The 21,007-nt window shown below is 41.4% G+C and overlaps 1 pseudogene across 1 annotated transcript; it reads left to right on the top strand.

Moving 5' to 3' along the window:
* The first annotated feature begins 305 nt into the window (after positions 1 to 305).
* Positions 306 to 16,349, top strand: LOC143595774 (uncharacterized; annotated as a pseudogene). Its single transcript, XR_013146584.1, has 14 exons — positions 306 to 511; positions 9,788 to 9,862; positions 9,947 to 10,054; positions 11,337 to 11,369; positions 11,441 to 11,530; positions 11,652 to 11,774; positions 11,921 to 12,061; positions 12,807 to 13,223; positions 14,070 to 14,204; positions 14,388 to 14,606; positions 14,832 to 15,107; positions 15,189 to 15,316; positions 15,637 to 15,936; positions 16,021 to 16,349. The product of XR_013146584.1 is annotated as an uncharacterized LOC143595774 (transcript).
* The last annotated feature ends 4,658 nt before the right edge of the window (positions 16,350 to 21,007 follow it).

The raw sequence follows: 21,007 nt of genomic DNA, 5'->3' as shown, positions 1-21,007 counted from the left end.
TATATGGAAACAATAGAGTTTGTTTAGTAAAACTCAATTGTTTAAATATATACAGATATAGATAAGTAGATTATTAAAAAATACAGGGATCATCACAATCACATGACAACTTTCGCAACTAAAAGTCCTTGATAAACCAGCATCAATCAATGAGCTTTCTCATCTTCCAAATTCCACTGTTTCCTTTTCTACAAAAACAACACTCCATATTCTCTGTTTGTTTGTAACTGCTGCTGATTTTGACCCACCAAAAAGTCATCCTGATAACCCTTTGGTTTTAAGTTGATGATCTCAACTGCAAGCTTCAATCTTTGATCTTGACATGAGGAAGATGAAGAAACCCAGTATTGATATGGGTGAGATAACAGAGTTCTTAAATCAGATGGTGGTTGAAAAACCTCTTTGGCCGCTTGTGATCCCTCTGTTGTTGCTTTTATGGAGTATTGAGAAGTGGCTTTTTAATCTTTCTAATTGGGTTCCTCTTGCAGTTGCTGTCTGGGCAACTATTCAGGTTTCATTTTTTTAAATAATATTCTTGGTTTCATTTTTGTCAACTATATTTGCAAATCTTTACTTTTATTATTTGTTTGTATAAAGAAAGTGAAGAAACACTAATTGGCCCCGGGCAGATTACGGATAATCTGGGGTTTAAATAGATGTTTCCCACGAGGGGTTATGTCCGGCAAAGATGGTTCTTCTGGTGACCTGCAAAACAGACACCGTGAGCTCGTCACTTAGAAGGGGGGGGGTACCTCCTTGTGACCACCCTCCGGCGTGAGAATCAGACTAGATTGCTCTTGAATATAAGTGTATATTAAGAGATTGCTAGAAAAGATAAGATGTGATAAGGTAATGTAATGTGTCCATACCATTCCAAGGTGTTGGAGTATTTATAGCCGAAGGTAGGTTTCCAAGCAGGTACAGCCGGCTGAATAGTATTCCTGTTCTGCCAACTGTGGGCTACGCACGTGCCATGCTGGTGGTTGGTGGGTAGGCAGCGGCTGATAGTGACCAGGCCGGCTGTGTACTATTCCTGTTCCACCAACTGCAGGCTATGCATGTCCTCCGACAGGTTGGTGAGTAGGCAGCGGCTGATAGTGACATACAGTACAAGAGCGTGCTGCTCGTCATACTGTTGTCAGTGAGCTGTCGTATCTTTGGTCAGATCTTTTGTCCATACCTCGTCAGGTACAGTACAAAAGATCCTCCAGTATCGTACGGACTGGCTCATTTGTGCGGGAGTGTTCCCGGCTTTGTGCGGGAGTGTTCCCGGCTTGCTCACTCCTTCTTCAGGTGACATTACTGAATTATTTAAGAGTTAAGTGCCTTGTGCGTGTAGCCTTGCTGCGCGGGTAGCCTTCCCTGATGGCTAGTATCCGTTGCTGCGGGAACAGGCGGAGTACGTCGACCATTGGGAGGCTTTTCCTGCGGGAACAGCTTGCGTACTGCGGGTAAGGACGTCACGTCTCTGAGCATGGTGGGTCCTGCGGATCCAGTTGGTTTCTGCGCAGACGTCTCTTCAAGGTGTCTTGCGAGTTTAGCCTTTGCGCAGACGTCCCTGTTGAAGGTGAGTCTTGCGGGTTCAACTGCGCAGACGTCCCTCTTTGAGGTGAGTCTTGCGGGTCCAACTGGGCTCTGCACGTGACATTAGGACTTCCAAGGTATTCCTGGCTTCAATTCCCTGCGGGTGCTAAGTATGTGAAGGGTTTTGCCTTGACACTGTACTCGCACCTGTCTTATAGCTACTTGGTCGCCGAGGTATTCTTGGCTTCAATTCCCTGCAGGTGCTAAGTATGTGAAGGGTTTTGCCTTAACACTGTACTCGCACCTGTCTTATAGTTACTTGGTTGCCAAGGTAAGGGGTATAGTCCCGCTTACTTTTGAATCTTTTTGAAATTCGAAGAGTTGGTGAAAGGATAAGAACAGTCCAAACTGTTGAAACGTCGTCCGACGGTTTCTTCTGACAGTGTCAGGACGTGCAGGAAGTTATGACGGCGTGACAGTATATGGTCATTCCAGACGCTTTTTCAGGCGCGTGGGCGCGAGTTTTCGGGCGCGTGGCCGCGAAGTTTACGGCACGCGTCCTGTCAACAGCTGTTGCCAGCTTGCTTTTTCCACGTGTCATAGTTTCATTGCACCAGCGTTTTCCTCTCTCTTCCGCATTAAATTCATCGCATTCATTGCGATGAGTATATAAAGGGAGGAGAGGTTGCATCTCAACTCACAGTTTCACCTCTCTTCTTCTTCTAAACGATTTCCGGCGAATACTCTAACTTTTCTGTCGAGCATTCTCCTGAAATCGTTCTTGTTTACATCCCAAACATGTATTCTCATGATCCTGAGGTTACTGTCGAGGAGTCCGATGTATACCTCGAGAATCCGTCGTCCACGTCGGACAAGGATGACAAGAGTACTGCTGGCGAGTGCCAGTGTGCTCTTCCGGTCGACCTCTATCAGTACGTCGTCAGGAAGTTCATGCTCGAGCCTTTCGAGCCTGAGTTTCCTGCACCTCATCAGACGGTGTACGATGCCCCCAAGGGCAAGATAGGTGTGTACGCTGCATTCTTCGTCTATGGGAATCTCAGGTTCCCATTGACGAAGTTTGTATACCGTGTTCTGGAGAGACACGGTGTGCATCTGACTGAGGTACACCCAATGGCGATCGCCAAGATCCGCCATTTCGAGTGGGTGTGTCTCATTCTGGGTGTGGAGCCCCATGTTGACCGCCTGATGACCTTCTATTCCTGGAGGTGCATCCAGGGGTGGTATACCTTGGTCAATCGGATCAAGGGTTAGAAGATCTGCGCTACCGAGCGCAATCTTCGATCTTGGAAGCGGGAGTTCTTCTATATCTCCGCTCGCGTCGTCCCCATAGCGATGACGTTCAAGAACGGGAGAGCTCTCCCGAACCTTCACGCCTCCAACTACCAGGAGGCGGAATGGTTCTCCAAGGTTTCCCGGATCCAGTCTCCGGTTTACCGCTTTGCGGAGTCCGGGATGGTGATGCTCGGGATGAGCCGGGTGTGGAAGGAGGCGTCACAGATTCCCATCGTCCTCGAATACGGTTTGAACTCTGTCCCTTACGGTATGCTTCATATTATCCGTTAATTTAGGGTTTTTGTTCTAACCGTTTTTTCTTTTTGTTTTCAGAGGGAAACTTCTTGCAGTCTCTCCTGCAGCCGCGGGAGAGTGATGGTCCCGCTCGGATGGGTACTCGTGCTCTAGATGAGAACGAGTTGCCCATCCTTGAGCAAACGGCGGATCGGTTTGTGGAGGTCTACCCGCCAGGCCACGAGATCCTGAGCGCCAGGCGGCCAGGTTAAGAACTTTTTGACCCTCGCCCTCTCAATGCTCAAACCTCTGCGGGGATTCCTCTAATTTTGTCATCTTCTGATGAGGAATCCGCAGATGGTCCTTTCTTGGCGAGGAAGAAGAAGGCTGCCGGCGGGAAGGGCAAGGCGAAGGTTGCCTCCACTGCCGATCAGGGGAATCGGTCAGAGTCGGAGACCGAAAGTGAAGAGGTGGCGGGGAACCCTGGTGGTGATGAGACCACTGTTCCGGAGGTTGAGACAGCTGTCACCTCCGGGCAGCCTAGTACAACGACGGTGACCGGCGTGAAGAGGCCGGCTCCATCGGGTTCGTCCCCGCCTATTCGCACCTTCAAGCTCAAGAGGACTCGTAAGTGTAAACTTTAACTTTAACTTCATATCTTTCCGCCATTATATTTAAATATGTTGTCTTCATGTAGGCGTGGATGCAACCGCATTCCAGGGTGGAGCGGGGAGGAGCACCTCCGGACCCATGACGGTAGGTTTGGTCAACCTACCTGAGGCGATGACCCAGGCGACTGCGCCTGCTTCAGTTGTTGGTTCAGTTGCTCACCCGGTTGAACCAACTGTTCCAACTGTGACGACGTCTCCGCCGGATGTCAGTGCCATATTCACTGATTCCTTCACTGAGCCGGCGGTGAGTGTTTCTGTGGATTCTTCCACAGCCGCGGCCGCAGTTGTGAGTTCACCTCCGGTGAGTTCACCTCCGTTGGTTTCTACCACGGCGGCCTCCGCTATGCCTCCTCCGGCGCCGGCGACTACGGCCGGTCCTTCAGGTATGTCCGGGGTTGGGGCGTCAAGCCAATCTCTGCCTCCTTCCCATCTGCCTGACCTCTTGGATGGATATCCGTTAGGTTCGGGTGATGAGTTTGGCGGCTACAGGCCTGTCGTCGACCCTACAGATGAGTAGGGTTATTTTGGCCTTTTATTATTTTATTTATATTTTTTTATCATCTTTTCCTAACTGCTTTTTGCTTTTGCAGTGTCAGATTCCAATGAAGTGTATGTTCCACTATGGAACATCCGCCGAGGAACAACCCTTCGGACGCCTGTGGAATGCGTCGAGTGGGCGCGCCACGCCGCCCCAAGTGGGGCGCTGGGGGAAGCAATGTCAAGCTACCAGGAGGGTAGGTTGACAAATGAGCTCCACATTCTCGTAGCCCAAATGCAGCCGCGCGTCGAGCTGCTTTGTCGTGAAAACGACAAGTTAAAGGCAGCTCGTATCCAAGAAGTAGCTCAGGCGCGGGCTGTCCGGGAGGAGAACAGGAGGCTCTCCGCCGTTGCTGCGGAGAAGGAGAAGGCCTTCAAGGCCCTTGAGGTTGAAGTTCAGGCTCGTCTCGAGGCCCGTTCCAAGGCCGCCCAAGCTGTTAATGAACAGCTTCGGTTGGCTAAGGAAACTGCACGGAACGCAACCGAGAGGGCCACCAAGGCTGAAGCTGCTGCTGAGCCTCTACGCATCGAGAATGGGGAACTTAAAGCCAAATTAGAGAGGCTCCAGCAGGCTCATGATGCCTTGGCCATGGAAGATGCCAAGAAGCTCCAAGAGATTTTGGACCAGAGGGGGGTGCTTGACCACACTGAGCGTAAGCTAAAGGGCGTCGAAGAGGCTGCAGCCAAAGATGTGTTGCTTGCCAACCTTACAAAGAACGAAGCCGAACGCGCCCGTAACCAAGCTCAAGCTGCCCTCCAGGAGGCTCTGGTTACCAAGGAATGGCTTCTACGAGAAGCGTTGTCGCAGGTAAGCTTAGCTTCATAATGTCTTCACGCTTTTCTTTATACTTAGAAAAGGTTTTGATACTTGTATTTTTGTTTTGTAGGTTGTGCATCGGGTCTTCACGGACACATCATATGACGATGCCATGAGCGCAGCCCTCAACGCTTCTCATGAGGATGGGGAAAAGGCTGGCTTCCTGCTTGGTCTAGGGTTCGTTGAGAAGGGCATCCCGCCTTCCAACTTCCCTTTATATGATGTGGATACTGAAGCTGCTTATGACCAAGCAGTGAACCAGTATGCTGCCTTCCCGCATCCAGTGGTGGAGAAGGTGAACGAAGTTGCTGCTGCTGATGATGGGTTAACCATTCTCAAGACCTTCCTTGAACCGCCACAGCCAACTGATGGTGCGGGTACAAGTGGGTTTGGAGGGAGTGGTCCTGAAGCTTGAACCTTTAGATCCCTTCCCACTGTTAGGATAGGTTTATGTTTTTGTATAGATTTACACTCTTGTAGGCGGGTAGATACCCGGCCATTCTTGTAATACTTGAATTTTTATGGAATGTAAATCTTTTGTGCGGGTAGGACCGTCACTCTTGCTTTATAAACGTTATACGACTTGCTCATGCATATTATAGTTTAATTTGGCACTTGTTTTGCCGCATAAACAATATATGATTCGCTTGTGCATACTTTAGTTTAACTCAGCAATTTCTTAAGTACTTTGAATAAGTTAACCTATCAACGTGGCAGATAATAGGTTAAAGTTTTGCTTCCTCTTTCGTGATTGTGCGGGTAAGACCGTCACTTGCACTTAGTAGGATGGCTAAACTTTACCTATATCTGACCTGCGTGGAGGTTTTCTTCATTTTTTCCTTGAAGATATTTTCTAAGTGTTCTGAATAAGTTAACCGTTCGACGCGCGGTTGTCAATAGGTTAAAGTTTAGTTTCCTCTATCATGATTTGTGCGGTTAGGCCCGGCACTTTCATTTAGTGGGATGACCGAACTTCACCTATGACTGGCCTGCGTGAAGGTTTGCCGTTTTTTGTGTTTATGCGGGTTTTGCCGCCTTCCACACGCAACGATTTCTTCACACTTATTTATGCGGTGAAAACCGGCATATTAGTGTTTTGAATAAATTAACCGTTCGACGCGCGGTTGTCAATAGGTTAGTTCGGTGTCCTCTATCATGATTTGTGCGGTTAGGACCGGCACTTTCATTTAGTAGGGTGATCAAACTTTACCTATGACTGACCTACGTGAAGGCTTTCCTTATATTTTCTTTAAAAATTTGTCGTTTTGTGTTTATGCGGGTTTTGCCGCCTTCCACATGCAACGACTTGTTTTCCCACTTATGTATGCGGTGAAGACCGGCATATCAGTGTGGAAAGTTCATTAAGTATAAATGTAAGACCATCAGCGTCAATGTGATAAGGAGAATCATTTCCATTAGAAGTGGCTCTGGGCCTTTTCTTTTACAAGTTTGGAATTGATCTACATGCAGACTGTGTAATTGAGCTCCCTTCCATGTTCTTGGGAGTGTCATCGAGCCTTTCGAGCCGATATGCACTTGGTTCGGAATCTCGTTGTTTACGCAGTAAGTAGTCTCCGACATTGAAGCTGCAGTTTTATTCGTGTTTTCCCCAACTGGGGTTCTACACGCATTAGCCTGCTCAGCGTTCATTACGCCACGAGGTGCGTGAGCGTCCCATCTCTGACAAATGCTTCGACGATGTCCTTCAAGTCTAAGCATTCCTCGGTGTTGTGGCCTCTTGTCCTGTGGAAGTCACAGAATTTGCTCTGATCAGCGTTGTGACGCTCTCGGATTATTGGAGCCTTTGGCCATGGGAGTCTCTCGGTGTCGAATATCTCGGTGACGCTTTTGGTGAGTGGCGTCCATCTGGAGTTCCGGTTTGACGACGGCATGTTATCCTTTCCGCCTAACCGAGGGTGCGAGCCGGATGAGGTGTCAAAGTTTACCCTTGACTGCCAAATGCCTAGCTTCCTCTTTTTGTTTAGTCGGGCGGTAAGGACATTGTTTTCTCTTGTTTTCTGGGTGTAGAGGTTTGTGCTCTGGGGAAGATCTCTACCCAGTTGCTTTTCCGTTTCCGCGAAGCGTTTAGCTGCTGTCATGATGGCATCCCATGTGGATGGCATGCCATCTTTACCCGTTAAGGTGCGGATGAGCTCTGGGTCTTTTGTGCCCTGGATGAAAGCAGCGCGAACAAGATCTTCGCTAATACTACCCAGACTTAGCTTCTTTGAGTTGAAGCGAGTGATGAAGTCTAGCAAAGATTTATCTTCCTCTCGAATGCAATTGAGGATTGTCCATTGCTCTTCGGTATACTTTCTTTGTTGGCTGAAGTGTTGGCTAAAATTCTGTTGGAAGTCTGCCCAATCATAGATGTGGTGGACCGGTAGACGGTCAAACCACGCTCTAGCCGCTCCAACTAGCGTCATCTGGAACATATAACACCACGTGGGTTCCGTCCAATTGCTGACGGTTGCCCCCGCTATGAATCTGTTCAAATGATCGTCTGGGTCGGATATACCATCATAAGTGCCGATGTTGGGCATCTGCTTGGCACTTTTCGGGGCGATTGCTTCCGCAATGTCCCTTGCAAACTTGGACGTTCCCGCATTTGCAACAGTTGGTCTAAAAGCTTTGGAGAAGTCACGTGGGTTTCTACCCGCGTTTTTTGGTTTGAAAGTTTCTCCCAAATTCCTTCTCGGTTGGAAGTCCGTGTCCTTACGCTTCCCTTTCGCCTTATGGCGAAGGTTTACGTCGGTGTCGGATTCCTCCGAATCATCGTCCAAGTACTCGCACTCATTGCTCATGTTGAGCTGTTGAGTGCTTCCGAATTCGTCAGCCTGTTGGAGTGAACGTAAGCGTTCATCCAACTCAGCTTGGAATTCCCTCTGACGTTTTTCCGCCCACGCTTTAACTTGTTCAAGTGTTTGGCGGGGGTGCCTTGTCTGTTGTCTTTCCACCTGGGTATCAATGAATCCCAGGGGAGGATTGTTTACTGCACTTGCCCCGGCTCGGGTAACCGGGGTAGTGTTCGTAAAATTTACTGCACTTGCCCCGGCTTGGGTAACCGGGGTAGTGTTCGTAAAATGTGTGTATTCGCCGGTGTTCCCCCCAGTAGCTGGGGTTGTGGTTACCGGGTTTCTTGGTTACTCCCTGGCCTGGGGACCGGAGTAACGTTAACCATCTTTTCGGAGGTTTTGAAAAAACTGAGAATTAGTTCTAGCTTTTATGCACGGATGGCGCCAATGAAGAAACACTAATTGGCCCCGGGCAGATTACGGATAATCTGGGGGTTAAATAGATGTTTCCCACGAGGGGTTATGTCCGGCAAAGATGGTTCTTCTGGTGACCTGCAAAACAGACACCGTGAGCTCGTCACTTAGAAGGGGGGGGGGTACCTCCTTGTGACCACCCTCCAGCGTGAGAATCAGACTAGATTGCTCTTGAATATAAGTGTATATTAAGAGATTGCTAGAAAAGATAAGATGTGATAAGGTAATGTAGTGTGTCCATACCATTCCAAGGTGTTGGAGTATTTATAGCCGAAGGTAGGTTTCCAAGCAGGTACAGCCGGCTGAATAGTATTCCTGTTCTGCCAACTGTGGGCTACGCACGTGCCATGCTGGTGGTTGGTGGGTAGGCAGCGGCTGATAGTGACCAGGCCGGCTGTGTACTATTCCTGTTCCACCAACTGCAGGCTATGCATGTCCTCCGACAGGTTGGTGAGTAGGCAGCGGCTGATAGTGACATACAGTACAAGAGCGTGCTGCTCGTCATACTGTTGTCAGTGAGCTGTCGTATCTTTGGTCAGATCTTTTGTCCATACCTCGTCAGGTACAGTACAAAAGATCCTCCAGTATCGTACGGACTGGCTCATTTGTGCGGGAGTGTTCCCGGCTTTGTGCGGGAGTGTTCCCGGCTTGCTCACTCCTTCTTCAGGTGACATTACTGAATTATTTAAGAGTTAAGTGCCTTGTGCGTGTAGCCTTGCTGCGCGGGTAGCCTTCCCTGATGGCTAGTATCCGTTGCTGCGGGAACAGGCGGAGTACGTCGACCATTGGGAGGCTTTTCCTGCGGGAACAGCTTGCGTACTGCGCGTAAGGACGTCACGTCTCTGAGCATGGTGGGTCCTGCGGATCCAGTTTGTTTCTGCGCAGACGTCTCTTCAAGGTGTCTTGCGAGTTTAGCATTTGCGCAGACGTCCCTGTTGAAGGTGAGTCTTGCGGGTTCAACTGCGCAGACGTCCCTCTTTGAGGTGAGTCTTGCGGGTCCAACTGGGCTCTGCTGGAACCTACCTCTTCAGAAAGTAAATCATTTTTTTTAGTTTCTATGTTAAAAAGATATTAAACAGTTGAATTGATGTTAACTTCGTATGCAAAAACTGTGTTTAAATCTTGAATCACAAATTTGGGAATGAATATTAAAATTTAGTTTTTTTTGGGTAAATGAATCACGTTAGTAATTTGAATTGCAATCTAAATTTGTCTTTTTTATAGTGTACTTTTAGACATTTTGATAATAGCAAAGCTTACAATAATCTTTTGTTGTGTAGATAGATCTTTATTGAAGTGACAAATTCCCATGTGCATCAAAGGGGATGCCACATGCTTCAATTGTTTGTTTATTGCATATCATCTAATAACAGCTTTTTTTTTTCTTGTTCATCTTTCACTTTGTAGTTATTTTTTTATGAGATTGATGTTTTAATCTGCAGTATGGAAGTTACCGGCAGCGAATTGTTGTGCAAGACTTGAACAAAAAGTGGAAGCAACTAATCTTACAAACATCAGTATGCTTGTTTTCTTTTTTTCTTTTGTTTCATTGACACAGACACAGTTTAACGGTGAAATTTATTTTTATTTAACTTTACCAGCCTACAACACCACTGGAGCACTGTGAGTGGCTTAACAAACTATTAATTGAAGTTTGGCCCAATTTCATTAGCCCAAAGCTTTCATTGAAGTTCTCATCCATAGTTGAGGTGACTACCCCTTTCTTATAGCTATGCATATGTGCATGTGTGTGAATTTATAGCTTGATAACAGCTTTAATGCATGCATTTCAAGTGGTTCCATGTTGATTTAGGAATGTCTTAAAACACAAGCTTTAGGTAGAAAGACAAGGTACATGTTGATAGCCGAAAGACAAGGTACATGCACTAATCGGCGGTGTCATGATGATTGAGTGTTATGTGCCTTATGTCCAAGGCTTGATGCAAAACTATTATCGAGCCGGGGGTCTCACCGGAAGCAGCCTCTCTATTCTTAAAGGGTAGAGGTAAGGCTATCTACATTACCCTCCTCAGACCCTACCATAGCTTTGCTATTGGTGGGATATTCTGAGTGAGTACGATGATGATGATGATGATATAGATTTGTAGTGAGATCAATGAGAATTGAATCTTTGTGGGACCTGACTAAATAATGACTAAATAATGTATATAGCTTTGCTTGCGGTGCACGCATATAATGTATATATGTGTGAACTCTCGGGTGGGCAAACGTGAAATTGCACTAATTTTGACGTTATTTTACTAATCTCATGAAAATAACATTAAAAGTGGCGGAAGGTTAATCAGGCATCATGTGGTGGCGTTGATAGCCGAAAGACAAGGTACATGCACTAATCGGCGGTGTCATGATGATTGAGTGTTATGTGCCTTATGTCCAAGGCTTGATGCAAAACTATTTTCGAGCCGGGGGTCTCACCGGAAGCAGCCTCTCTATTCTTAAAGGGTAGAGGTAAGGCTATCTACATTACCCTCCTCAGACCCTACCATAGCTTTGCTATTGGTGGGATATTCTGAGTGAGTACGATGATGATGATGATGATATAGATTTGTAGTGAGATCAATGAGAATTGAATCTTTGTGGGACCTGACTAAATATGACAATTTCAACCCGATTAAATGAAAAATGGTCAGTTCAGGGTTTTTTTTTTTTTTTTTTGTCACTAATGGGTCAAATGTAGAAAGTTAAGTTGAAAATGAAACGGCTCTCGTTAAACACATCAAATGTGGCCCAATGAGCATTGAGATGCTTACAAGGTCCTAAATCTTTCTATTTAAGAAAGTTATCTCCAGTATTAATAGTCTATGTGATCATATTTAATAAATTATTGACAAACCACAAAACAATTGTTGGCAACCAAGGTCAAAAAGATTGAAAAAATCAGTCATTCACAGCCACTGATGAAGAATTCCTCACACCCTTTTTGACCAGTTATATTGACTAATTGGACTCGAAATTTCTCATCTCATGCAGAAACGCCTAAAGCATCGGAAGCCAAAGCTAATTGTAAGTTATTGCATCCTTTTTAATGGTATTTACAAGAAATAAATAGTTTGAAAAGCTGTCTTTTTCTGTAGGAAAAGATTGAACTGCTAGAGTTCTCGTTAGGTTCATGCCCTCCTATATTGGGAATGCATGGTGCTCAATGGTCAACCGCAGGTGATCAGGTTTGACTTTCTTTATCTGTCAAATGTTAAGGAAGTTCCTTGATCTTACTGTTGACTTATTATGCTTATAACTTTAGATCAAATTTTTATGTTCTGAAAACATAAGTTATCGTGCTTACAGAGATTCATCCGTATGGGGTTTGATTGGGACACAACTAACATAAGTATTATGTTGCATGCAAAGTTGGCAAAACCTATGGGAACTGCTCGAATAGTTGTAAACAACGTGCACGTCAGGGATGATGTATGAACAATTAATCTACATTTTCAGCTTACATTGATATACATACATACACATGTTCTATATAAATATATTACACACGCATACATACATACATACATACATGCATGCATGCATTCGTGTAACAATTCCCTTGCTTAACTCTGCAGCTTTTGATATCACCAATTCTAGACGGAAAAGCAGTTTTGTACTCGTTTGTGTCAACTCCCGAGGTCAGAATTGGTGTTGCATTCGGAACTGGTGCCAACCAGTTACCTGCAACGGAAGTCCCTGGTGTTTCTTCGTGGCTGGTAAGCATCTGAGTTTTCAATTTTTAAATTTATAATGACTCACTTTTATATGCTTTACATTACATTAAACTCGCTAACGGATCAAAGGTTAAAATTAAAAAATATATATCAACTTGAATCAAAAGTCGCCCAAAGTGTAGTTAATCTCCAATGCCTACTAAATCAAATAGTTAGTATATTACTGAATCAACACAATTTTTTGTGATACTAATTATATTCATAAAAAAAATCATTTTTACAAATAGTGTTTTGGATCAACAAGACCCATATAAAAAAGTTGCTTACATTCACTCCAACCTGTTTTGACCCGTACATACACAATTTAAAAAAAAGGTTACTTAATTTGACATTTTGTTTTATAATGACATCTTGTAAGCTTCCAAGTTTTGAATTTTAAATTTTGTTATGAGTCAGTAGTATATGTTTAGGTTAAGTTAAACTCTTAACGGGTCAAAAGGGAAAAAAATTTTAAAAAATGTTATCTTGGGTCAAATAAGTCAAAAGTCACCCATAGGGTATTTTAGTCCACAAAATCTACCAAATTAAATAATTATTTTAATTATTGAATCAACACAGTTTTTTCCGCGATACTAATTATAAATATGTCAATTTAAAAAGAATATATATAATCATTTTTGACAGATCGTGTTTTGGATCAACCTGACCCGTACAAAATATTAATTAACTTGACTCGAACCCGTTACTCATAATGTTATATAACTGACATTTTGTGATTAAATTCCAGGTTAAACTATGCAACGATTCCTTGAACAAAACTATGGTTGAACCTCGGCGGCGTTGTCTTTATCTGCCAGCAGTGGACCTAAGAAAAAAGGCGGTCGGGGGTGTACTGCATGTGACGGTTGTGACAGCTGGCAAACTGTCACGTAATAGTTTTAAAGGAAGGTCTAGGATAAATGATGACGGTAGTGTAGTAGTGGATAACGATAATGACATCATGGGTAAAGACTTTCATACATTTGTTGAAGTGGAACTTGAAGATTTGACTAGAAGAACACTCGAAGTGGCGGGACCCAACCCAACGTGGGATTCGACATTCAATATGGTTCTTCATGATGATACTGGAATTCTTAAGTTCAATCTTTATGAATGTTGTTCGGACAGTCTTAATTATGATTACCTTGCTAGCTGTGAGATTAAGGTACGTGTGGCCTTTTTTTTTTTCTTTTTTGCAGTTACACTACTTTGAAAACCTTGCTGATCTTTTTACAAAAGCATTATTTATGTAAACTAGCTGATTCAAGTTGAATTTAATTGGTAACGGATCAAATAAAAAAATATCGGATAAAATGAAACGGGTCAAAAGTCGCCTAAAGTCTATTAAATGCTTACAGTGTCTTAATTTGGTCTTTATGAAAGAAGTTATATTGTTAGTTTAGCAATCAAGTTTCTGTAATCATATTTTAACGACAATAGTCTTCTTTCAAATTTAAAGGATACATGTCGACTAGGGGTGCGCGTGGGTCGGTTACTCGGTTTTAGGCTCAAAGCCGAATATTTGGTTTTTGAGTTTCTGAAAACCATTTAATTTTGTTTTTTTTTTCGGTTTGGGTTAGGTCCGAGTTTTTTTTATTTTACTATTTGGGCTTGAAATTTACGAGTCGGAAAAAAATGGTCCACAATAACGAGTTTGGCCTAAAATTTGGGGCTAAATCTTTTTGTTAATAAATAAATAAATAATTATTATACCTTTGGGCTCAAATATCTGGGTTCACTATCTATTAAATTTTTACAAATTACTTAACATTCAAAGTAAAAAACGAAAATCCGTAAGTTTAGTTCAGTTTTTTTATTTTAATTACACGCAAAACCTACAAAAATAATAACCAAACCGTCAATTTTTGTTCACGTTTCGTTATTTCAGTAATGATCGTTTTTTGTTGGTTTCATGCACACCCCTGAAGTCGACTTTGATACACGATAATCTGTTGAGTTTGAAACATAAAATGTTCCTGTTATAAAAAGTTGACCTTTTCAATGGTTGCAGCTGAGATACGGTGCGGATGATTCGACCATCTTTTGGGCAATTGGATCAGACTCAAGTGTGATAGCTAAGCATGCTGAGTTTTGTGGAAAAGAAGTTGAAATGGTCGTCCCATTTGAGGGTATCAACTCAGCCATGGTACGTTGTTTTTTATCATTAAACTTATTACATTTTTAGTCCTACTATACTATTTGAATCATCAAACGTGTTCCCTCCCAAATAAATGAATTCTTTTAACATACGTATTTTGCCACCCCTACATCTTAGAAATACATAAGACCTTATACGTGGAATAATCACAGTACTAGTATCGCTTTGCAGTTGAAAGTGAAACTTACTTTGAAGGAATGGCAGTGTTCTGATGGCTTACATAGCTTAAGTGGTTCGCAACTTAGCTCACGGGGATCATCACTAAACGGGTCCACCTCTAATTTTCATGCAAGAACGGGAAGGAAGATTTATGTGACCGTTGTTGAAGGGAAAGACCTTTTAGAGAAGGAGAAAAGTGGAAAGTCATATGTCAAACTACAATACGGGAAGGTAGATAGATGTTTATGTTTTACCAGTTCATTTTGTACATATACATATACATATACATATACATATACATATACATATACATATACATATACATAAGGGGCACGACCAGAACCAATAATATGTTGAGATACATGAGATCGGCATAATGCACTTGTCTATATACATAATATATATGTATATGTATGTATTGAGAAAGAAATTTTGAATTGAAATGTATTTGTACAGACAATCCTAAGATCTAGAGGTGCTGCAAATTCACATCCTACATGGAATCAGAAATTTGAGTTTGACGAGATTGGTGACGGTGAATATCTAAAGATAAAATGCTTTAATGAAGACATGTTTGGAGATGAGAATATAGGGAGTGCAAGGGTAAATTTGGAAGGTCTGTTGGATGGGGTGGTGAGAGATGTATGGATTCCACTTGAGAAAGTCAACAAGGGTGAAGTCCACCTTGAAATCGAAATGGTAACAATCAACGATTATAATCAGGGATCCATGGTATGTATTTTGATATTAAAGACTTAAGTCTTTTGGTACTACTAAAACTCATATGCCTTTTTTGGGTGATATCTATTGTAGTGCGCACAAGGCGGTTTGATTGAGCTTGTTCTTATTTTGAAGGAAGGGATCTTGTTGCTGCAGATATTCGGGGAACAAGCGATCCTTATGTAAGGGTACAATATGGAAATTTAAAGAGAAGAACCAAGGTGAGGAACACTTGTTTTTTTCCTTGTTTTGTGTTAAGTTTGTCCCAACACCATGGATTGTAATGTTTTTATTTAGTTGTAAGTATACCTAAAAATGTGAGTCATACACCTTTTCTTTGTAACCAAGAGAATCTCTTATCATAAAACTCACGGGACCCACCAACACGCTGATAACCAATAAAACCAATGGAAGCTAGATTCCAACCTAAGATATTAGACTAGTAATATAAAATTATCATATCTAGAAGGCATTAAAGTGTAATATTATTCTCTCTCCATATCTATAGATTAATCATAAGTCTAGGTTTGACTTGAAACAGGTGATGTATAAAACTCTCACTCCCCAATGGCACCAAACTTTCGAATTCCCTGATGATGGAAGTCTCTTAGCTCTCCATGTAAAAGACCATAACGCCGTTTTGCCGACATCAAGTATCGGCGATTGCATTGTTTAATATCAGAGATTGCCTCCAAACGAGATGTCGGATAAGTGGATACCCCTCCAAGGAGTCAAAAGGGGTGAGATTCATGTTCAAGTTACTAGAAAAGTCCCACAACTACAAAAGAAAGTTTCCGATTCCGAGCCACCTTCGAGTAGAGGACAAAAAATATCCACCCAGGTTACATATAACTCGCATTCCGTCTTTTTTTATATGATATAAATCTTTAAATAAATATGAAACTTGAAACTGATCCTTTGGCAGATGAAGAAAACCATGATGAAAATTCGGTCTCTGATTGAAGATGATAACTATGAAGAAGCATCTATGATTCTAAATGACCTGGAAAGCCTGCACGAGGTGGAAGAACAATGCATTGTTCAACTTGAAACCGAGCAAATGCTGTTGCTAAACAAAATCAATCAGCTTGGTCAAGAAATCATCAACGCGTCGCCTAGAAGACCTCCAAGTAACTAATTCACTTGTGTGGCTAAAGTTATAAGTATTTGCAAAGACGATATGATGCTTTGTGTTTCCAGGACGGGAGTCTGATAAAACTGGTATATAGTATTTTTTTTTAAAGAATCATTTACCTGTAAACTCGTTTGTGGAGTATATATTTTTAAATCTATAAATGGAAACTGTTGTTTCTTGTGCTTTTCTGTACAAATATGCTTCTGGAAGGTGAAAAAGTGTTGATGGCATAACATTCAACGGTGTACTATTTAGTGCAGAAGATGCGAAATGCAACTGAGATCAAAGATTAATTATTTGACAAATATAAGTAATGTGGTGGATATGATACAAATAATATTTTTACGTGTGAAATGTGCTTAGTTTGTGAAACACTAGAGTGATTACTATGCTACAGTTTTTAAGTAACGAAATAATTATTACTTTAGACTAATAGTTATTACTTTAAAGTAATTTTGTTATACTATATTAGTTAGCGTAAAAATATATCCATAGTTTAAACTTCAGAGTAATAATAACTATCCTAGAGTAATTTTTATTCTACCAAGTGTTGTGGTCTATATTTGGGCGTCACTCACATACCACGCAGGCAAGGTGGGTGTCACACACCACAAAACTTCCATCATTAGTGAGCACCAATACCATCTCACGCCAGTCCAATGGAGCTCAAAGGGGGAGAAGACTATTTGAAAATTTGAGAGGGGGGATTGGGTTGGTTGGGGGGATTTGTCAAGTGGATTGTTGGGGATCTACAAAAAAATTCATTTATATTTATTTTATATATAACATACACATTTCAATCTCTTCATATTTTTATCATTTTCTACATCTACATCTTTTCATATTTTTCTCTCCTCTTCAATCTTTTTTACATGTCAACATGAATCTATGGGACCCGAGCAAAACCCACTGTTGTAAAACCTTTTACGAAACGAATTCACTGCTCTTTCAAAGCCGCAACAAAACCTTTTGACGCAAACACTTTTCAAAACCTTCAACAAAGCCAACCTCCATCCGGTGTTATTGCTGAAACACAATGCTAGCAACAGATGTTCCGGGGAACCGAACCTACACTTATTTTGGTTGAAGAAACGTGTTCGAGCAAGACACGAAAACATAAGAAAAAAGGACTCAATTCAGAACCCGTATAAAAAATATTAAGAGAGTTGGTCGACTGATGAGGAGTACGAATTCACACATGCTTTGCTTGAGGTATCTTAGGATGAAAAAAGTTTTATTTATTTTTTTGTTTATCTATATTATTACACTAGGTTTTATCCCCCGTAACATAGGGGTTGTTTTACAATTTTTTTAATATTTATATTTTTTTAGATTTTGATTTTCTTTATTTAGAAAGTTAATAATATACTTAAGGTTTGATGATGAAAGAGTTTTACAAATATCTAAGATGTTATAACCCGTTTAAGAAAAATTACAAATTTTGTCATTTTGAATATAGAAAATTATGGATTGGGTCCTTTACGAAAATGAGTTTCAGTCTTAATCCTTTATTTTGATATTTGCCTCGGTTTTAGTCCTTTATACTAACGAATGTTAAGTTTTTTAGTTAAGTCATCTCATGTGCCCTGCACATGAGGGCACTTTAGTCTTTTAACATTTGAAGGACTATTTGTGTAATAACTAAAAAGATTTGGTTCTCCTATTAAGTTATGATAAGTAAGAAATTATTTAATATTATAAAAACTATTTTTTCCACAATCTTTTCGTCCCTACCATCAACTCCAAATTTCATACAAAATTTCGTAAATCTAAGAAGAAATTGAAGCAATCACAACGTATCAATAACCTTGACGAGGAACTTGAGGTAGATATTGTAGGATCAAGGAGCGTTCCACACTTCCACCGACAATGAGATCTACGCCCTAATTCCATGAAATATATTAGAACATATATGATTTATAGGTATAGAAAATTATATATTTTTAGGGTTCAGACAATTAGGCGAATCAACAGTACCATGATGGTGGCTTGTACCTGAAAAATGTGGCAACGAGAGAAGACAAATGAGTTAGGGTTTATGTGTCGAAAGCGCAAAAATGGCTGATTTGTGTGTAGATAGATGTACATCAGTGAAGCCAAGTCGATTTAATACGATTTTCCGGCGAGGTCGTTTCAGATGCGAAATCGCTTTCAGATGCGGGGCTGCTGCAGGGCGAAGACACAGATCAGTGAAGAAAAGTTAATGATCGGCGGCGACGGCGACGGCGGTGGCGGGTGCTGGGGCCGCCGACAAGAAAATGGTTGATTTGTGTGTAGATAGATGTAGATCGGTGAAGTCAAGTCGATTTAATGCAATTTTCCGACGAGGTCGGTTTCAGATGCGGAATCGCTTTCAGATGTGGGTCTACTGCAGGGCGAAGACACATATCAGGGAAAACAAGTTAATAATCGGCGACGACAGCGGTGGTGGGTGCTGGGGCCGCCGATAAGAAATTGACGATGGTGGTGATGGTTGTTTTCAGACGACGGTGATGGTGGTTGTAACGATTCCGGCAAATCCAGGTATACCCTAGCCGGTATATACTATTTACGTGTCATTTAATATTGATTATATGAGTTATAGTACGTATATACGAGTATATATGATTCATAGTACGAATCATACTTGATTATATAGTGAATCGTATTGGAATTACAATCAACCAATGAACGATTATTGAAACCCGAACGAATCGGGAATTACATTATAGACGAAGTATATAATGTTTAGTGATGTTTACGAAGTATTAATGCTTCGGGATAAGTGAATTATAGCACAGAAAAAGGATTTCGATTTATTAGTACGACGGTACGATAAACGAAACCTTTAACATCAAACCAAGCAAGAGACGATCGATCAAACCGAAAAAGATGCACAATGACCGACAATATGATGTTTTAAGTCAATAAATGTCATGGTTTAAGTTTTTAAAGTTTTTAAATCAGTTTTATGTAAATTTTATTTTAACCCGAAAAACGACCATTTTAGGCTCGTTTTAAGCCGAATTACGAGTTTAAACGAGAAACGAACTGAACCAGATTATCCACAACATTATCCGGATTGCGTAATCCGAATATGTGGCTTAGAATGGACTTGTGGGTCCCATCCCACCCCATATGGTGGACCGATCGGCCCACCCTCTTCATAATATCATTTCATTTTCTTTTTTTACAAGATCAAACTCTCTCAAATCCCTTCATACATTCAAGTGTTCATCCAAATTCATCACTTTTAACCAAGAACACAAGGTATAAGCATGTTATAATGCATAATCTTTGGTGTTGATTTCTTAATTTTGAGTTGTTTTGCAAGAACAAGAGGTTCCAAGTGAAATACGGGTGAAAACCCGAGATGGAACCGATCCTTGCTTGATCAAGTGATGTATACAAGTTATACACGGGATCTTGGTCCAAGAAACGAGTTAAAAGTGTCAATAACGAATTTTTACGGTTAAAATCTTTAAAAATGAGTTTCCATGTGAAAGACGGGTGAAAACCCGAGATGAAACCGACTCTTGCATGATCAAGAGATGTATACAAGTTATACAAGGGATCTTGGTCCAAGAAATGGGCAAAAAGAGTCGAGATCGGATTTTGACGGTTAAAACCTTTGTTTTTATATCAAAACCGACACTATGAAAGAAATGGTTTGATTGTTGGTGTAACTTGCTTGGTATAGTGTTATTGTGCTTGTAAGTGTTGTATCTAGTGGCTAGCAAAGGCTAGAAACAAAGATCTTTGCGATCTAACGCTAGAAAACACAAGATAGTTCGGTTTTCGTGTGGATCTATGATTTTGGACAGATTGTAGTGTGCTTAGAGTCGGGTCATGAAATTTCACAGAGATGATCTACACATGAAAATATGAGATCTGTGAATTTTTGGTAATTTTTGGATAAAAGATGAATATTTGGTGAATTTAATGCTCGGTTTTGGCCAAAAATGGTGAAAAATAGCTAAACTTGATGAAAAATTCTGGAAAATTTAGGATAAGCATTTTATAACATATAAAAGTCACACACAAAATTTGAGCTCAGTTGAAGAAGTCTAAGGGGGCTTTTCGGTAAAACGAGTTCTAGGGCTTTCTAGCTCGGTTTTTGTGAAAACGGCTTGAAAAATGAGTTTTGGGTTCTGGAAAAATTCCAGGGAGTTATGAGGATGGCAGGGATCATCCCGGAAAAATTTGGGATTTTTCTAAAGTCTTTTGATATTTTTGACATATTTAGTGTTTTAATGATGATTAAAAATAGATAAATAAATGTAAATATAAAAATTAAATCTGGAAAATTTTTGTAAAATTTCTTACTGTCAAAATAAGTTTTGTGCAAAATTTCAAGACCCGAGACTAAACGGGTAATTATTTGTGCTAAAAAGAACATAAAAACAAATTTTTAAAGCTTAAAACGTGTAAACCGGCAAAACTCGCATAAGCGAGCTGACTGGTATATATAAAAACCTAAAAAAATGGACCATTTTCATAATACTAAGTAAATTAAATAAAATTAAATCATCCGAAAATAATTCGGATGATTTGGGTAATTTTACCCGATTTTACTGTTTCCGGCACCTAAATGACGGAAACGGGCCCCGCGGCCAAACGGGGTGTCCAAACCGAGCTCTAATTTCATCACTTTAACTAAAATAACAGTCAAACACCATTTTTGGGTCGGGTGTGAACAAACCCATTTTTGAAACTAAAAACGGATGACCGTGCTAGGCACGCAAATCAAGGAAAACATAAAAATGATAATTTTGACCGTCAGACTCTAAGTAATGTC

The sequence above is a fragment of the Bidens hawaiensis genome, unplaced genomic scaffold (assembly GCF_021521415.1).
Source record: "Bidens hawaiensis isolate Kalapana, Puna unplaced genomic scaffold, B.hawaiensis_p1.1 tig00045526_1, whole genome shotgun sequence".
Lineage (NCBI taxonomy): Eukaryota > Viridiplantae > Streptophyta > Magnoliopsida > Asterales > Asteraceae > Bidens > Bidens hawaiensis.
The sequence above is the reverse complement of the archived record's forward strand: the minus strand, read 5'-3'. Positions and strand labels throughout refer to the sequence as shown.